The sequence below is a fragment of the Larus michahellis genome, chromosome 8 (genome assembly GCF_964199755.1).
Source record: "Larus michahellis chromosome 8, bLarMic1.1, whole genome shotgun sequence".
NCBI classification, from domain to species: domain Eukaryota; kingdom Metazoa; phylum Chordata; class Aves; order Charadriiformes; family Laridae; genus Larus; species Larus michahellis.
In genome coordinates, this window is record NC_133903.1 from 52,943,459 (window position 1) to 52,962,633 (window position 19,175).

Consider the following 19,175-nt stretch of genomic DNA (forward strand, 5'->3'; position numbering starts at 1 on the left):
AGCAAAAATTTCCTGCTATGCTCACTATGGTAACCAGTCCGATCCCTTTGAATTCCTGAACGGGTTTAGCTATTTAATGTATTGTGGAGACATTTTTTTAAACCATTAATCCCACTGAACACGAACTGAGGTTCAAAAAGAACCCCTCGCTCTAGGTGCACAGGCTGATAAATTATCGTGAACTTGTGAAAGGTAACCAAAGTTCTGTGAAACATCAGTCTCATCATCTGGTCACGGGCACCCAGAGAGGACTGTGTAACACCATCAACGTGCCACCTCCACACTTCTACTGCCTGATGATGTGTGACACGCTTTGCTCCTCAGAGCTCTCACACCACGACCTTTCCTACGACCTCCCCAGAAAGGAGCATTAGCTGAAAACTGTCATCGGTGTGTAGCCAGCGCTGCCCAAGCCGCACACGTATTTTATGGGGAACACAAAGGCTGAGCCACAAAACAACAGACTGAAACAAATACGTTACCTGAGCAAGTAAAGCTACTCGCTAAAGCAACTGTAGGAAGAGTCTGAATCCTACACACCTCTTTGATAGCCACCTGGCCTCCCATCCACCTTCAACGTCACTAAAATATCCCTTATGAGGGGGAACACACCACACCAGAGCAAGTCACCCTAACCAAGGCAACAAAACAAGGATGATTTCTTCTAACTGCAAGTGGACAAACAGGTGCTTTGGGTTCCTAAAATTCAGAACACAGAATTTGTCAAGCTTAGATTCAGGATTATGCCACCAACACCCCACACATGTTCTCTTTCTCACTTAATACGTCATACAATCCCAAGTGAGCTGTAAAACTTTAAAAAGCCTCACTAGTCACGGTAGATCAAAACAGCCAGCCAAAGTGCAGAACAGTCGAGCGGAGAATATCCTTCCTAAAGGCTAACAGCTTGGAGGAAAGCAAGACAACCACAGAGGAATTCTCTAAGAGGAAAAGCAAGGCTGACCTCACACATTGGGAGTTATGGCTGGTCTCAGACAGCGATCTATTTTCCAAATACTTATCCACCAGTCCAACCTTAAATGCTGTTATGCAGATTGATTATACTTGACCAATTATGAAAGGCAAGCTACTCACTGCTGTAAACTCTTGATCCAATTCCAGAAATTCCTTATGAATCCTGAAGCGTCACTACTACCATGAAACATTTAGAAGCTATCGCCAGTCTGGAAACATGAGATCCCATTTCAGTTTGGGCACAACATACACCCCAGCACATTGTCGCTCTAGACTTCATCTGGACTTGGGTGAGTAGATGGAGCATGAATTTTCCACATCACAACTGCTCCAACAGCAGCCGTCAGATTTCAGTAATTTCAGTACAATCCCTGAACAGGTTCCATTCCACCCAGTTAAGTCCAAAACCTCAGGATCCAACAGGATACTTTTCCACAATCAGACTTAAGACTCTGTAGCTAATGCTCCGAGGGACAACTCAATCTTTTGTGATTTAGCCCAAACAGACAACACAGTTTGATGAACTGGTTAGAGAGATCTCCCCATTAATCTGGGATTCTTCCAAGAGTTTAATGTCCAGAGCAGACTGTCACTGACAAACTCCCAGTACATGCGAAGAGGAAGCTGGGAGGGATGCTTTACCACCAAGGGAATGAGAAGTTTGAGACAAGACTATCACTAGGCATCTGTGGGTTGAGCAGAGAGAGAGCTATAAACACACACACACAAATGGCTTGCAACTACAAGACTAGGAACTTCATCCACAATTAAAATATTAGACAGCTGAAAAACTTACTAACCGTCAGTCTTGTCTTTAATATAATGGACATAACCTTAGAATCTTTGACCACGAACAGCCTCTCCAAAATTTACTACAAGAAAATGCATTCTTAAATCAAATCTGGGCATGGCTCAGAATCTCAACTCTCTTTGTTCCCTGATGCTGCCCGGATGTATCTGGGCAGGGGGTGGAGGGGGAGGGAGGGGTGTTATGAGCAAGCTGGCTTACCTGCTTTCTTGTAAATACCATAAAAATGAACACTTGACCATAATCTATGAATTGGACATAAAGAGAGAAAATAATTCTTAAGGAAATGAGCGCTTTTAAAGTGCTTCTTGAGCATCAAATTGAAGAAAACATTTATGAATTTTCCATCATGTTGTGAAGCATCGTGTCAGGCAGGATCAACCACATAAAATTATTTAGTGACAATACATGTAAATGATTTTAACATTCTCTGTCCCTCTAAAGCAATAGCAAAGACTAGCCAAGCCATCTGAGAGTTCAGAATTGTAACAGGGCCTTTGAAGAGATTATTTGCAGACTAATCCTATATTTTCTCATGGAAGCATTCTACAATTTGAAGTACCATATTCACACGGCGCATTTCACCTTCCAAAATTACCTCTGAATGAGCCAGTGAAAAATTATACACTGCATAGACGAGCATGTATCTACATGATATGCGTGTCTAACGGAAATAGATTATTTTCAAGGGGTGCTAAACTCAGCTTTTCCATTTGTTGATACAACTGCATGCAATAATTTATGTATAAGAATGTATACATTTCAATCAGATACACGCAACTGCTAGGGCTTCCCATTTGTTCATTTTTGCATGTTTATATAAAAAAAAATAGAAACAAACACATGTTTAAAGGTATTACATTTGGGTGTTTTAAAATCTGAAAAGTATATTTACAATACTCACAATGCTGAAACACCTTCGAAGAAGAGTTATCTATCAGAATATGGAATTTTAACTGCTGGAAAGCAATCACTGAGAGATGTCTTCAACACATTTTCATTATGCATCCTATGAAGTGCCTTCCCCCCAAAGCCCTATTGTCTTTATTCCCCACCTATGAATCTCAGGAATTTAGGCTTCTAACCTCGGTCTTCTAGATGCCATGCAAGTCAGATGACTCAAACAGCAACTGGTCAAAAGCACGAGTGTCTCATGACGTGTTCAAGCACTTCGATGTACCCCACATTCCCACTGAGGCAGGAAACAGCGAGGGTAGATCCACCAAGAAGTTTTTTGATTAAAAAAAAAAAAGGCAAAACAAAACAAACAACCAAAGAGCCCCACATGCGTGTGCACGCACACACCTTGTTTGGGATGCAAAGAATCAGTCCTCCAAATCCTGTTTTAAATGGTAAGAAACTAAGAAATGAAGAAACTAAGATACAATAAGACTGGTCTGGTACTTAGATCAATCCAAAAGAAAAAACTACTTGTCACCACAGGAAATTTTCCTGATTGCCTGTTTAAAAAAAAAAAAAAAAAGCCTGTTTCTTATCCAAGTGCACCAACAGATAATGAATGAAAGTAGTTAGGGGTTTAGGAAATCTTCAGGCAAGCCGTAGAGGAAACTGTTGGGATCCTGCTTATTCCAAAGCTCAGACATTTCATCAGCCAGCAGCGAGCAAGGCGTGCTGTGCAGCATTGCGTTACAGGCAGTATGCTTGCCACTGGTTTTGTTTGTTCCTAATGAACTCCGAAGTAATAACACCACACTGGAAATACATTGGGGCAGCAATAAAAATCTGTAGTTGCATTCTTATATCTTTGTCACGCCTGAAAATATCCAGATTGAGCAGCAATAACTTGCTAGAACTTCAACTGAAACAAAAAGGTTTCAATTCACTGCAGCCCGGGCTTGGTACAACGAGCTCGAGAAAAGTCCTGGACCCGCAACAAATCGCATGAGCCACAGGGGATCAGAGGACAGGGCAAGGGAGAGGCAAGACTGACCTTGATTTCATCTGATTCCATGGATCGTTAACCTCCAGCCTCATTTGGGATAAAACATTTAAAAAGAAAACATACGTGCATATGAAGCCAAGTCAGGTGTATTTATACACAGCACGTGCTCTCTAAAACTACAGCAATACCATGGGATGGATACAAGAAGGCTGCCTGCGTCCCTACCACTATAGGGTTGACCCAAGGTTATGAAAGCTGGAGAATATGAAGAACATCTCAAACCAACTTAAAAAAAAAAAATATATACACACACACCCCTTTCTTCAAAGCTGCATCACATCGCATTGTACCAGAAAGCTAAACAGAGAGCGAGCAGCGTCACAGTGGGCTGAGGAGATGAGTCACATCATTGTGCTCGTGCCACTTCATCACACCTCAAAAGCAAACGAGCAAAACCTGCAGTGTAGGTACAGTTCCTCACCCAGATTTCCTGCCCACCCTTCTGTTTCCATCTTGGCCTCTAGATGGTTCACAGTAGCCAGTCGTATACGACTATGCAGAAAAATCATGTACTTTTCAGTGCCACAATTTCTAAGGTGAGAGCAGTTTTGCCTCCCTTCCCCACAGAGACACTGTTGGCCTCGTTCTCCTGTTCTGCAAACACCACAGACACCGTCCCGGTGCTGGACACAAACGGAGGAGAATACAGACAACCTCACTCACAGAATACAGCTGCCTTTAGTATCTTTTCTAACACAAAGAAATTAAATTAATCTCATAATTAAAAGCGAATGTTATGTTTAAGAAGCCAAGGCTTTTCTCCAATAGTAAGTTTCTATCTGGAAAACCCTGTGGCACAGCAACACAAGGTTTCATTTTCTTCTATGTTTTGCCATGGAGAGGGGAGAAGAATTTAGTTCCACTGCCCCACTCATGGTGGACCCCTGATTCTTGGATCCTTATGGAAGTAACTGACTTTTGGGTGCAACAGCAGGAACAGTCTCCAAAGCTTTCAATAATTTATTTAAAAAAAAAAAAAGAACAACAACAAACCACCTTCTAAATTTTCTTTGTCTATGTGAGGAGTGCATTAGATCAGATAAGGGATATTAAATGGCCTTTTAAGTCTGACAGCAAAGAACGGTTCTAATGGGAGTCCCGAATTGTGCTGCTAGCAATATACTGTACTTAACAAAACAGCAACATCAAGATGCCAGAACAGTGCCATGACCTATATTTCCTGCAAACCAATTTTCTTCTTTGTAGGGTGGATGGAAAGAATCCAACAGCTTTTTAAGTTCCTTTTCTTTCTGCTGGAACTATGCCTTATCATACACATTTTTCCTACATCCAACTTTGCTATGCCCCACAGTATTTAAAGCATGAATCATCTACAGCCTATTTATGCATTTATAAACAATAAATACTGCAAAATCATGTTTAGGCTGCAATTACCGGATGGGAACAGAATTCTTTATATCTCATTTCCCTACTTTTAAAGGAAGCCAAATCCCTTAAAGAGGAATCTTAAACAGAAGAACAATGTTAGAGGGAAATAGAGGTCACACAGTCTGAGGAATTTCTGTGGATTTATTATTGATGAAGTATAGCTTAGCCGATGCTGGCAGAGCACGTAAGTTCGGACCTTAGCACTTCCACCCTCAAAATTACAAGCTTCCCCACTCTCTATGTCTTTTAATACTACAGCTTTTTTAAACAGCGTAAGCAGGGGAAACACTAAGCCTAGGCCATAGTGACAGGCTTACCTGAGCTTCTGGTAAGGTGGCACCCAAAAAACCCACTGCTAGCACAAGGCAAAACGTCACTAAGGACTGAAAAGACTGTGAGACAGAGCCGTTTTGTCCCACATGGGTTTTGCACACATGAAGAGGACCAAATTTCCAATACTCATATTCAGCAAAGTGAACAATTTGCTCTTTTGCGTACTTTCATCCTACAGGAAAACTGTATCCTTTGAGGAGGACATAAAAATCAAGACAACATTTTCAGACACGGTTGTTTGACTTCTTTTACTCCCACTGCATTGTGATAACCCTAAAATTCCATTTTTGTCTCACAAGGAGATGTTTCACCCATCTTGTACAGACGCGCTATGCCCCGAGTGGTCAACAAAACACCTGAAAGGATTTATTATAAGCTTGTTTTCACCCCCCACCCCCCTTACAGACATCCTTGCCAAATGCAAACACTCTCCCTCAGGCAGGAAAATTTGGAAACAGAACACCTGATGCAGCCTTTATTCCAAAATTGTCTCACGTGTGTTGAGTGTCAAAAAGAGCCATGTTGTGCCACAGCATCCGCTTGTCTCGGGAAAATTGAAATCGTTCGGTGTCTAACACTTTGAATGATTTCCCAACTTCTCACTTGCCCCATCTGCTCCTCTCAGTTCATTTTGATTTGTTTTACCCTTTGTCTCTGCAGTGGCACCAACAAAACTGCAGCATCACTGCAAGTTCCTCTGCCGCGGAGCAGTGCCAAGTTTGTCTCAAATTCAGCCTCCTTCAAAAGAAACCACCAAAAAACAAGATCACGGGCCAATTCTGTTGTCTCTCCCTCCAAAAAAAAAAAAACAGGCTTCAATGCTGGCTTTAAAATAATAATAATGCCACCTATGAGATAACCAGCGTTAAAATTATAAATCAGATATCTGCAGAATACAGCAAAGCACATGCATGCTATATCTCAGCTCCAATTTTAATTCATTAGTTGGCCCAATTTGCTAAGGAATTAAGTCAAAATTACTTGAGGTTATGTAGCATTTTGTTTCTTTGCCGTTAGCACAGTATTCATAGAAGCAGTTACTTTCCAACGTTTAAGAAACTGGGATTCTGAAGCCAGAAACAGAACTTTTAGTTAGGTGGGGAAAAAAACAATAGGTGAGATATACACATAAAAGGAGGTTTTTATTAAGACAGTACACAAGGAAGGCAATCACAGTGCTCTTCCCAAGCTTCAAGGCAGCGAGGATACATCCACCCAGGGTTTTAAAAAGGGCCTTAAATATCATGGAAGATAGACATTATAAATAAGCACGTGGAAAAAAACCCACCACAATCTGCCCATACAAGTCTCCACTGCAAAAGACTCGTCTCTGAGTGAGCAGAACCTTAACAAAAAAAAAAAAAAAAAAAAAGAAAACCCCACACTCGCACACTTATTCATCATTCCACAGGCTTAAAGTCAGCGATCACCAGATTAATGAGGGCCCACAAAGATGCAGGTGTACCTGCAAGAAAGGAATCAGTGCGAGACTCTCAGTTCTGAGCCACCAAGGACTGAATACACAATATTGCACAGCAAAAAACTGACGATGGGGACACAGCTCACACCCCTAATTTGTGTTCAGTGCCACTGCAAGCATCACACTGAAAAGGGCTCAAAACTCTAAGACGACAGACTGGCAGTGGTCTCAAGTTGCCTTGGGTTTACTCTAAAGAAGGTCTCAGCTCAGTGAAATAAAATTTTAAACCTCTCCAAAACCTTGGCATACACTTAGAATCATAAGCTTATTTAGGTTGCAAAAGACCTTTAAGATCATCAAGTTTAACTGTTCAACTTCAAGTGCAAAGTACCAAACAACACACGTGACTCGCTCAACACGTGGCTTGGTTTGGTATTTGTAATGGAAGTTCAGGATATATCAGGTAACCACGACCTTCTGCTTTAGCTGCAGTAAAGCATGCAGCGAGGGTACCAGTACTTACCCGTACTTGCACTAGCTCCACTACGCTGAATCATTTACCTAGAATTTCTTACAATAGCCTCAGTGGTATATTTTTCCCTTCAGTGTTCATTCCTTCCTTCCAGTGAAGCTAATGAAATTTAGCTTTACAATTCAAAAGATGTACAGCTATACATCTTTAAAGAGAAGTCACTAACCGCACTGCTGCTGCGGCATCCTGAGTAGCCAGTCACAAAGTTGAGCTGGTCCTGAATTGAGGGAACGTCGTTCGGTGGTCATTGGGGAGTAAATGAGGCAGAAAGCAAGTTAGCCAGGGAAGTGTGGAGCCGAGAGCCCAATCAGGTGTGGGAGCTGCAGGGGAAGCAAAGGTGCACACGACCAGAGAGCCAGCATCCAACATTTGCAAGGTAAAATACGATGTTTGCAATTAATAGGCAGAAGGAGGAAAAGAAATCTCACTGGCAAAAAAGGCTGGGCGTTTCATAAACCGCTCTCGTGAAATTCTTTGGAAGACCCAAGTGTACGTCGGTGGGCATGTGTTCATACCGCTTCTTCAATAAACCGGGAAAAATAAATCAGGATACATATCAAAAGAATGAATTAACTAGCATTGGTGGACACACCACTCTCCTTCAAAAGCACAATTGCTCCCATCTCTGTTCCTATCTCTTGATGTCTGCTGACAGGTAAATGCTATTCCATTCCCTAATTTGTACTTTTGAAATAAGGGCTATATGATCTCCTTGTCACTGTGAAGTTCTCCGCAGCCATGATGTACAGCATAATGCCAATGATGGAATCTTCGTCAGTTACCGATTTGTTCCACAACTTACTGAAAGAAATGTTGTCAGCCAAATGTCTCCAGCCAATTGCAAAATGCATTATTAACGAAATTAGAGTAAGAGGAACCTTTCTGTATGGCTCTTTTATTATTAAGTAATTCCAAGCGACTCCATTGCACAATTACAGTATCTGAACTTTGCTTTTTAAATGTTGCCATGTGTAAACACCACTGTGTACTTGCTCTTGAAGTGACAATCTGAAGGCAACAGAGTCTGCAATAAGGGAAATTATTAATAAACTCTACTCCAGGTCTTCCCACTAACAGATGGCATTGTACCCTAGAACCCTGCACAAGGTGAAATTCTTGCTAGCAGGTAATGTTTTATTTCTTCAACATTTGTATGCAGAAAGTTACATGAACAGACCAGCATTTCCACAGAAAACAACGTACTTCAAAGTAAGAGGGCCATTTAGAATCCAAAGGCCTTCCTTGGTCTCCGGAATCAGAATGAACTGGCCAAACCACGACCTCCAGGACCAGCAGTGATCACGGCCTGTGGAGAAATAGGGTGGAAGAGCAGGTCTATGATTCTATGATTCTATGACTGACCTGTCTTTAGGGCATTTCAAGTTCTTATTTCAACACTTTACACCAGGACACTGTTTGTTGTTTTTTTAAAATATATACATTTAAAATTCTGCTGGGTCACTTTATAAGCTTCTCACAACACTAGAGCCAGATACAGATCTACGTCACACAAGTGTTTACTAAGAACAAGCAATGCCAACAGATAGACCATTACACTATCAAACAGCAAGGGTAGAGCACGTACAACCAAATAAGTGAAATAACTGGCTTAAACCAAAGTGACTGGTTACAATTACAGCAAAGTCAGTCACCTGCACAAAGAACGACTTCAGTTTTCTACACCTTTGTTATATCGAGTGCCTCGCTAGAACTTCACATCTTTCTTCCAACACTGATGCCTGTCTCTTAGAAAGAATTTCTACCGTCTCCCATACTCCAGCCCAGCTCTAACACCCTTAAGTCAAGAGAGCCGCAGCTGAGCGCAGGGAGAGGAGATGGTGTACTATCCCACCCTGGCTCTTGGCTAAGTTCTTCACCTAGTGTAAGAAAGCCCTGCTGGCTGGGAGCAATGGGCCAGCTGGCCCTGTATCCAATAACCTTGACTCTTTGGCAGTCCCCAAGAGCAGACACATATTGCGATAACCCACCAGAACACATTTCCAGCCTCCAGACATTCGTGAGCCTGGCATTTCCACACCAGAAGCAGTATCACCCCACGCAATAGTCCTCAGCTCTACTGCAAACTTTTCCAGAAGACTGTTTGGTCCAGGTAAGCTTTTAGCAGCCGCAACATCCCGAAGCAGTGAGTTTTCCTGCATAACACCACCTTATGTGAAGCATCTTACTACTTCTGTATCTGCTACTTGCTCGTGGCATACGACACCCTTTACTGGAAAAGGCAATTCCTTATTCAGTTCTCCACTGGTTTTAACAGGTCTCTATCAAAAGCGCGCTCTTTTCTGGGCTAAGCTTCTCCTGTTCCACTACCCCTTTTTTATGCTGAAGGAACACGAAATCTTTGTCTAGGGTGGCTCAATTGCTCTCAGAAAATAGACATTCAGCTAAAAATCTCTCACTGCTATTCCTGCAAAAGATTTCAACTTACTTGTCCAACCCAAACCTAGCACAGCAGTCCAGAACCTTTAAAAGCAGGATGCTTACCTAATTAGTCCAGTTTTCTTCCCTGTTGTACTTAGAAGACATGACTCTACAGAATTCAAATTACACAGCTCACAAGGAAAATTAAAAACTGGTGACTTCTAAGTTGAGACCTCTCTGGCTTTGGATTAGGGAAATCTTTATGTCCACCACATCAAACCAGCAGGTGAGAATTTTGGTCATCGAAAAGATGAAAGACGGTAACACCTCAACCCCTGACCTGCTGCAACAGCCAAAATGGTGAATATTCACTGGAACCCTTCTGGTTTCTTTCTACACTTGATTCCTAAGAGGAACCTCAAATACGCATAATAAAAAATGGGAACATTTTAGACACCAAGCACAGCTGACCTTCACATAAAGCTATCCTATTTCAATAATGTGTAAGAAATGATGCATTAGTATCCAACATGTCTGTTATGCTTTGTAAAGCTAGCGGGGATGCTGAAAAGCTTTCTTTTTTTCCAGTGGGATGTCTTTTCATAGCTCTTAGCCATGTAGGCTGGACCATTTAGTGGGATTATGATTTGAGAAGCTGGTGATCCTGATGTCTGGATCCCAGGCCACATTTTTCCAAACTCTCGCATATCATTTACAATTACTTGTCCACTAACCACGGGGCAACCGTTGGAAGGTCATTTGTATGGATAACTGCTACGGAGAACTTGTGATCTAACTGAATCGACACCAGCGCTAGCAATAAAGAGCATCCTCTCAGCCCTAACCAAGGCTTGACTCCAACTCTATGCAGAACTCCTGTGGACCAAGCCACAAAAGCCTTTTCCACATGAAAAATATTGAACTAATATAATTTAAAGCATGAATTTAAGCTCATTTGAAAGGCTGCAAAACCATGTGTAGGCATGGTTATTTCAATAGTAAAGTTGCAATTTTCGGTTTAGCTTCAGCGAACTGAAGGCATTTAAACGTTAAACATATATAAGCCAGTCCTAATCTGAAGAGGTTTCCAGTAAGGGCCTGTACCAGCTTAACAGCGTAGGGAAAAATAAATCAATTTAAAGTGAAACTTGTTCAGTGATCATGTACATCTCAGACCTATGACTGGAGGGACTTTGGTCTATTGACAGTAATCACACACTTTAACACAAGCCCGACATCATCTCTTCATCCACCAGACAAAGAAAATTTCACGCTGGAAAACAATAATGACAACAAGTTAATATTTTCAGTAATAAGTTATCCTCACAAAGAGCACTTGACCTTCGTTGTAATTTCCACACAGCTTGCAGTAAACCACCTGAGTGTGTATAAAATGTAATGAATAAAGAAATATTAAAAATGATAGAATGTTATTAAAGTAGGTCACAATTCAAACAGCACAATTACTGAAAAAATGATGTTTGAAACTACATCACTCACAATCCTTCTCACACTGGATGAGCTACTCTATAATTTATTTTGCCTAACAACAGCTTCTGTCCATATTCTCTCTCTCTTTATCCCCAAAGACTCTATTAATGCAGCCCACTGTGCCGCATGACAGCGTAATGCCCACATGAGGCATGAAATGTCACAGATCACAGATTTACACCTGGCCAACATAATAGATTCATCAAATTCTTTCAAGCAGTGGAAACGTTTGTTGTTATTTTGTGGGTCAAGCCTCACGGAGGCAGATGGAATGGGCACTTTATTTACATGTGAAGTCCCCAAGCCCATTCACTTTATTTATGACGGACAAAATCTGGCCTTACACAGTCATCCAAGAAGCCTTGGACCAAAGACATTGTTATTTTACAAAGATAAGGAAGAGCGGTTTTCTCTCAGGCTTGTGGATGACGATGAACATTCATTTTGTTCCTTAACATCACATTCCACATACCCTGAACATCTTAAAAAGCTCAGAGTTGGTATTTTGATTCACATCCTAAGAGAAAAATCAGTGCAATTAAGACCCACCTGTATGTTAAGGCAACTCTGACAGCCAGTAACAGAATGATGAGACTCTCCCCAGCGCTCACAACTGCCTGGTGAAATCCCACCAATTCTGTAGAAACTGCCCCATAAGCCTGTGTAACACAGGTCGGAGTGGTCAGATCTTCTCTATTAACCAGAAATTCAAGACACGAGGATGCAGATATTGGCTTTACCCATCCTTCCGTAGCCTACAAAACAATCTAAACTGTCCAAAATACATGAAAATGTAGAAAGGAAATCCTTGGATGCAAAATGTATCACTTTATAGGTTATGAATACTTTGAGTGATTTTGCAACCGCATTTTAAATTATTGACATTGATGTCATCATGAGCATTTTGAGGAAATTCTACATAAATAGAGAAATTCTTTGCTAGAAGGAGAGCCTTAACCCTGTTATCTTTTAATTATCTATCTGTGTTGCATATGAGTATTAGTGACATACGTAGGTTAGAAGCAGAGCCTCCTTATGTGTCAGCTTGCAGGAGAATAAAATCTCAGGACAAGTCTTCAACAGAAAAAGAAAAAAAATAAGTACCTACTATTGCTCTTCATACTTTGTTAATAAAATTATATATGAAAGTCTGGATGCATATCTAATCTTATCTCCTAGCATCTGCCACTGCTCCGTGACCTCTCAGATTGACTGCAAGCGCTTTGATAAATGGACTAAAAGGCAGCCAGTAGATACACAGCAATCCTCCAAGTTCCCAGACCATACTTTGACTGAATCACAACAAACGCACCATCCCTAAAACTCCAAACTAACATGAAGCCTCTTCTCCCCCGAGCAGCATATTCCACCCTACTCCTTTTCCAACGTGAATACCAAAAAGAGCACTGCCATTAAAACACATTCGTAACTCGACAATGACTTTTTACACAGAAGAGGTGCTTTTTTTTTTTTTTGCAGAAAAGATTCAAGTTCAGATAGCTAAAAGGAAAATCGTGATTATAGATATGAAAAGATTTACACATCAACTCCTTTCTCCTGAAATACCAGTTTCAGTAAGATTTATCAACTGTTTACTATGGACGGATGGTTCTTCCATCCACTGGTCCTCATAAAACAAGGGGGGGAACTACCACACTAGAAGGAGAGGGAAATATGCCATGGCCAACTTGAACCGAAGGGGGACTTCTCCATTAGAAGTCTGTAGCTGTCTAACTTGGAAATGGGCTTTGATGTGTGGTCTTGCAAAAAAAATGACTTAGTCCCTGAAACAAGTAATTGCAATGACTTCTATGCATTGACATAATCCACTATAAAGACCACCTGAAGTGGAACACTGTGTCATATAACGCTCAGCCACAATAACTCAGTTTAGAAGAACCTGCAACTAATAATATGCACAAAACGAGATCACTGCTACCATGACACATTTCCAGGGAAGGGAGGAGTGATGGTGTAAGACCATCTTCACCTACCCCTCCACAAAACCGAAGCTAAGCAGAAAGGAAATATCAAGTAATGCTGAGTGTCTGGATTTCCTCTCGGTTTAGCAGCTGAAGATGAAGAAACCCCTGGACATGCGGAGTTGCCAGGCAGGCGTGCCCAGAGAGCCTTGGGCCCATGGGGAGGCAAAAACATTGACCAAAGCAACATATCCTGAAGGAAGGCAAAGCATTCACTTCATCTTCACGCTCAGGCTTTCAAATGAGATGTAAAATAGAGCCCTGACCATTCATCGTCATTAAAGATCCCATGGCAATTCTTGCAAGAGTAAAAATGTTAACTAACATGTCCTGGCCAATATCCAACTCGGATAATTGCATTCTGCTTCCTAAATTCCCCTTGCAGTTTCAATTGGATTAGTTTTTCTTCATTTCTCTTCCCCAAACCCCTCCTGCATAATGTTTCTAGCCCAGAATGGCTGCTGTATTCCACTCCAGAGGTGCGTGAATTATCAGTGTTGGGCAATCCCAACATACATTTTGTATACATTAGTCAGAGAAAATGCTCTGTGAGCCAGAGTAATACCCTCACCTCTCACTAAGGAGTATTTAACTTTTCAAATGAGAAATCCCACTGCTGGTAGTAAGATTTTTTTTTTATTATTATTTTTTTTTCCTAAAATACTGCCCTGCAAGGAAGGGTAAAGGTACCAAACGCAGCCTCCTGCCAATTAGAAAAGTCCTTTGCTGGGCCATATCCTCATCTTAAGGAACCAGATGCAGTTGCTTTGACTTCAGTAGAACTCCGCTGCATTAAACCAGGAGTAAATATTCACACAGTATTATTCCACTAAGTCACTCATGTTTAAATCTTGCAAGAATCACTGAAGTTGGCTGTTGAATGCATCAATCTGCAGATACAGAAGAGGAATCTCGGAATGTATTCTCCTTGCTTTTAACTGGCTTGCACAACGTTCATGCAATTTTAAAGGAAATAAACAGAGAATATACTTATTTAAAGGAGAGTTGGAGGTTCTTTACCTTGGCATACCGATGAAAAATGAAAGTGCTGTGAAATATGAATCTCCTGTTGTTTGTTATATGTACTCTACTGTAAGTACTCATAATACTATGGAGGCAAACTAAAAAGTCCTGACCCAATGCATTTTACAAAACAGGAGGAGCAAAGGTGATTTATGTGCATAACAGTAAAAACTGACAAGCCTTTGATTTTCTTGTGGAACAATCCCAAAACGATTGTCAAGACTGCTTAGGTTTTTCACCCTCTGCACTTCCTGTAATAGGACTATTTTATCCAAAATGCTGTTTTATAGACACTGTGTAAAGGGTCATTTCCATCAGCTATCCAGGTTACTCAAAAGAATACTTTTCATTCCCTCTTCCAAGAACTCTTAGCATCAGTTGAGAATGGCTTGTTTTCATTTCCAGCCTGCTTCTGCATCCCTGGTAAAGCGTAAAACACAAACATCCCGCCTGCTTGGTTTGTTAGAGCCCTGATAGCAGAAGGACATCCTTAAAAATCCGAGAGCATGACTGTAGGCAGCCTGCAGCCAGGTGAACAGGAAACACAGAGATATACTCGTTTTGGTATTTCCACATGAGTACCGTAACCCTTCTCCTTTCCCCCTTGTAGACAGTAAATTCACTTAATAGGTGTCACTGTGAAAGCATCCGCATTTGCCAGCTCCAGGCTGGGTTAGTTACACCATGATGTTTACTTCCCTACACAAAGCGTGGAAGGGACAATGTGGGACCTCCAACAGCAGCCTACTTCAGGGGCAAACGCTCCTAGTACTAAGGTATGGAACCAAGCGGTGAAATTAAAGCTTGGTACCAGAGGGCCAATGTCATGCACAAGCATGACAAGCTCACCTGATGAGTGCAGATGGTTCTGCAAAGGAATTTTATGTCAGAATCAGATGGTTAAAGAAACACAGACCATGCTCCTGGTCTGCAGCGCACACACGAAGGTGGTAAGGAGAAAGCTGATCATCAGAAGTGACTGACTCAATTTTCTGCTGCTCATGTACTGCCATTCTGCATGCCAGTCTCGACTCCAGCTCAGCTCCTTTTGCACACAGTAGTTGACATCAACATGGGAAACGATACCCATCCTCAATCATATGTTCCCATAGTTCCACTCCAGTGGAGAAACGGGCTTGGGCTGGAAAACACTGAAGTGTGCATCCTTATGGTAAGTAATGCTCTAGATTACCTGGCATTTCTACAGGAAACACGGGATTGAAAGCTTAATCCATTCACTGAAACTTAATCTCAAAAGCGTACAATCGTTCACCAATAGCTTCAGTTTCATGAACAATCTGAAAAGACTGGAGTAAGATGTCTCTTTCGGCCACTCCTTCCTTCCCACTTCCTTTTTTTTTTTTCCCCCCCCAAGACTACTCTATCTGGAGCGGAGACGTTCGCATTACTGTGCTCTGAAACACAGTAGTCACTGCCACAACAATCAATAAAAAATCAGCATGACTACAGGAACAGAAGCTTGGGATTAGAGAGATCTAAAACTGGAAGGATTTCCCTGCCCTCCCCTCTGCATCCTGAAGAACCCTTCCAAAACCTGACTGTAAACATTTTAATTCTCTGTCAGCTTGCTGGAGGAAATCATTACAGAGGCAAAATTGGAAAGCACCGGGTGCCGCTCTGCAATAAACGTCTGTCAGTCAAGCAGGCGTCACCCTGCAAGTCACCCCAAGCACTTCCACCCTCCAACCCAGGAGAAGGGTGCTGGACACTGAGGGTTTGCTGGGAGCACTGACTGACTGATCAGGCCAAAGCTGTACTTCAGACAGCCAATGGCACGATATTTTACTTTTTTATTTATTATTTAAAACAAACAGAGTCATCTTCCCTCCCCCCGCCTCCAGTTCAAGCAGTTTATACATTTAATTCAATTTTAAGAGATACGTGTTTGTTTACTAGAGCAAACAAAAACCAGTAATGAAGAGCTGCAGTTAGAGAGAAGTAAGCAACCTGCTTGTCTTCCACTCAAAATTAAATTTTTAGCACCAAATATTGACATTAGAAGGTAAGCAGCTTAGTTCAATGTCTGCTTCTCACACCTTCCAAGTACACACCAGAGGATTTGGTGCGAGATCACTGAAGGATACGTGCTCGCCTATGCTGTGATTTCAGCATTACATCCCACAGAAACCACCATCTAAAATGTGTTGGGGTTCCTCAGGATCAACGTTCATCACTCAATTTGCCAACACCATCAACCTCAGGAATCTTTTCCCTTTTCTCTCTAGTTTTCCCTGCCTTCATTCCTTGCAGCATCACAGAGGGAGTATGCCATATGCAGAAGAGAATGATGGTATCATGTACCACTGCACATCACCAGAACACAAACTGCACTCTACTTAGTTAAGGAAATATATTCAAGCAGGAGACCTCACTGCCAATTAAAGGAAGAAGGAAGGGGGGGGGGGGAGAAAAGGGAAGGAAAAAAAAAAAAAAAAAAAAAAGAGACCAGAAGGACCTGTTGCAAAAAAGAGAGAAAAATTATTTAATTCAGATTAAAGGTTTGGGTTTGGTGCTTTTTTTTATATTTTGGGTTTAGATTAACCACTCACATGAATACCTACAAGCAGTTTAACACCACAATTAAAAAGGCACAATCAATTCAGCCGAGATTGCTTAAATCCAACATAATTATTTCCCATAGAACTACTGAAGTCTACTGAAAACATCGCTGCAGCATTAGAGGGTTATTTGCTCCAAGGACCTTTTTAATATGGCTGTATTGTAATACTGCAGTGCAAAAGCCTCTCTAGACATAAAAAGAAATTTAGCTCAGAAACACAACTTGTGGACAATGGAAAATAAATTTGCTTCAATTTGCACTTATTTAATAATAGCATTATTTAACAAGATCAGTTACAAACACTATCCTCAAAAGACATAGCAGTGCACCTCTTCTCGTGAGACTCCTAGGGCACCAAAATGAAATTCATTTCTCCAAACGAAACATTCAAAGCAACCAGCAGCACTAGAAAGAGCATATTTAAAAGGGAGAAAAACATTTTGTGACTGACCAGAAAAAACAGCCCCTCTCCGTCCTCTGTATTCCCCCCTCCCCTCCCATTACTTTAAAGCTGCCATATATTTCACTGGCAAAGAAAATTATATTTTTCCACTAGAAGTAACAACATATTTGTCACTACATTTTGATTTTCATTCAAAATCAAGAACACACTGAATTTGCACGCAGTGGGAAACAGCTACTAAAATCTGGGTGTATGCTGTATCACATCACTACTCAAACCCCACATACCCTTGCATAATTATTTTGCTACACGATGATGCCTAATTGGCCACCAACCTAAATGATTAATTACCTACATTATAACAAGGCGTTGAGAAAAAGGCCGAAGGGCTACAAAATACTCATTGGGGTTGCAAATATTAAACCAAGAGAGGTCAACTGGCACAAGTTGCGCCTTGCAGGCTGCGCACACGTAGGTGGCTGGCGAGAAAACCCTGCTAAAGAGTCACACACACACACACAGAAAAATAAGAAAGGAACCGGTGTCTCACGTTCGTTCCCGCTACGGCCGCCGAGATGCTCACTACAAGCTCGAAGTTGGCTTTGCCCGGCTCTGGAAGTGTTAAATTATTCCACACGCCACCGCAGCGGCGGGTTCCCCGCGCAGAGCCGCGGTTCGCATCTCCCCGCTCGCACGTCCCGATCGCGCAGTTCTCGCCGACTTCGCCCTGGCTGCCAGCCGCGGAGGCACCGGGCTGGCCGGGCATCCCTCCCCGCCTCCTCCTCGGCGGCTCCTCCGCTGCCGCGCCAGCGCCTCCCTCCCGGCAGACAAAACTTTGCGCTTTTCTCTCCGCACCGAGTTACGCGGGCGCGGCCGCCCCGGCAGCGGCTCCCGCGGAGAGCCGGGATCCCCCCACACACCCGCGCAAGGCGTCAGCGCGGAGGATTGGCGGGGGGGGGGGAGGATGCCACGGGTGACTCCCCCCCCACCGCGCAGCCCCGCATCCGCCCCCGCGCAGCCCCGCGGTTGGCTCCGCGCCTCCCCACCGCCTCCTCCTCCTCCTCCTACCTGCAGCCGGCGCCGCTCCCCGCAGCGCTCCCGCTCATCCTCCTCTGCCGGCGGAGGGCTGCGCGCCCCCTCCCCACCCTTCCCCTGCGCTCCCGCAGCTGGGCGCGCAGCCTGCGCCGGCGGACGCGGCTCCCCGGCGAGCGGACCCGCGGCGCTCTGCGCGCAGCGGCGGCAGCGCCGGTCCCCTGCAGCCACGGCGCTACCGCATTCCCCCTAATAGCCGGGCGCGCCGCACCCGCGCCTCCAAGCCCCCCGCCCCGGCCGGGGGGCAGGAGGCGGCGCCCGGCGGGGTCTCCCCCCGGCGGGGTCTCCCCCCGGCCCGGCCCAGCAGCCCCGGCCCCCCCCCGGGCGGCAGCAGCCGCCCCTCGGCTGCCCTTCCCCGGTTTTCTTGCTCGGGGCTCTGCGCCTCGCAGGGTGCCCCGAGGGAGGGCGAGTGCGGGCCCGCGGCTCCCAACTCGCTGGTCGCCCACCCGCATCCTCCCTCAACCCCACCGACCCCCGGCAACCCCGTTCTTACACCCCCTCTCACCGTCAGACGCTCCCCAGGCTGCTGTTTCTTCCTCCTGCCCCAAGGGCCGGCAGGTGATTCCGGAGAAAGCTGATGAAAGTCATTCCAGCACGCAGGTGGGGGCAGAGGGGCTGGGCTGGTTATCGCTGCCGGCTCGGTGGCAGGGGGAGTACAGCCAACAGCGGAGTTTGGGTAATGGGACACTTGAACTGTCACCCAGACCAGGCAGCATCGTCCCTCTCCAGCAGTGGCCAGACAACAGGCAGTAACTGAGAAGACTGATGTGCCTTTGGCCAGCAGAGGTAGGTCCCTCAGTTCAA

The 19,175-nt window shown here is 43.6% G+C and overlaps 1 protein-coding gene across 5 annotated transcripts in view; it reads right to left on the bottom strand.

The window, feature by feature from the left end:
• The window catches only part of DAB1 (DAB adaptor protein 1), a 476,209-nt gene extending 457,647 nt beyond the window's left edge, over positions 1 to 18,562 (bottom strand). For 3 of the 5 annotated variants that reach the window (XM_074597942.1, XM_074597940.1, XM_074597934.1), the window contains exon 1: positions 17,830 to 18,090. The gene's annotated coding sequence lies outside the window, so the exon portion shown is untranslated. Of the gene's footprint in view, positions 1 to 17,829; positions 18,091 to 18,347 lie in introns of those variants that run through there. The other 2 variants (XM_074597941.1, XM_074597935.1) reach the window with 2 other exon arrangements.
• Positions 18,563 to 19,175: the final 613 nt, after the last annotated feature.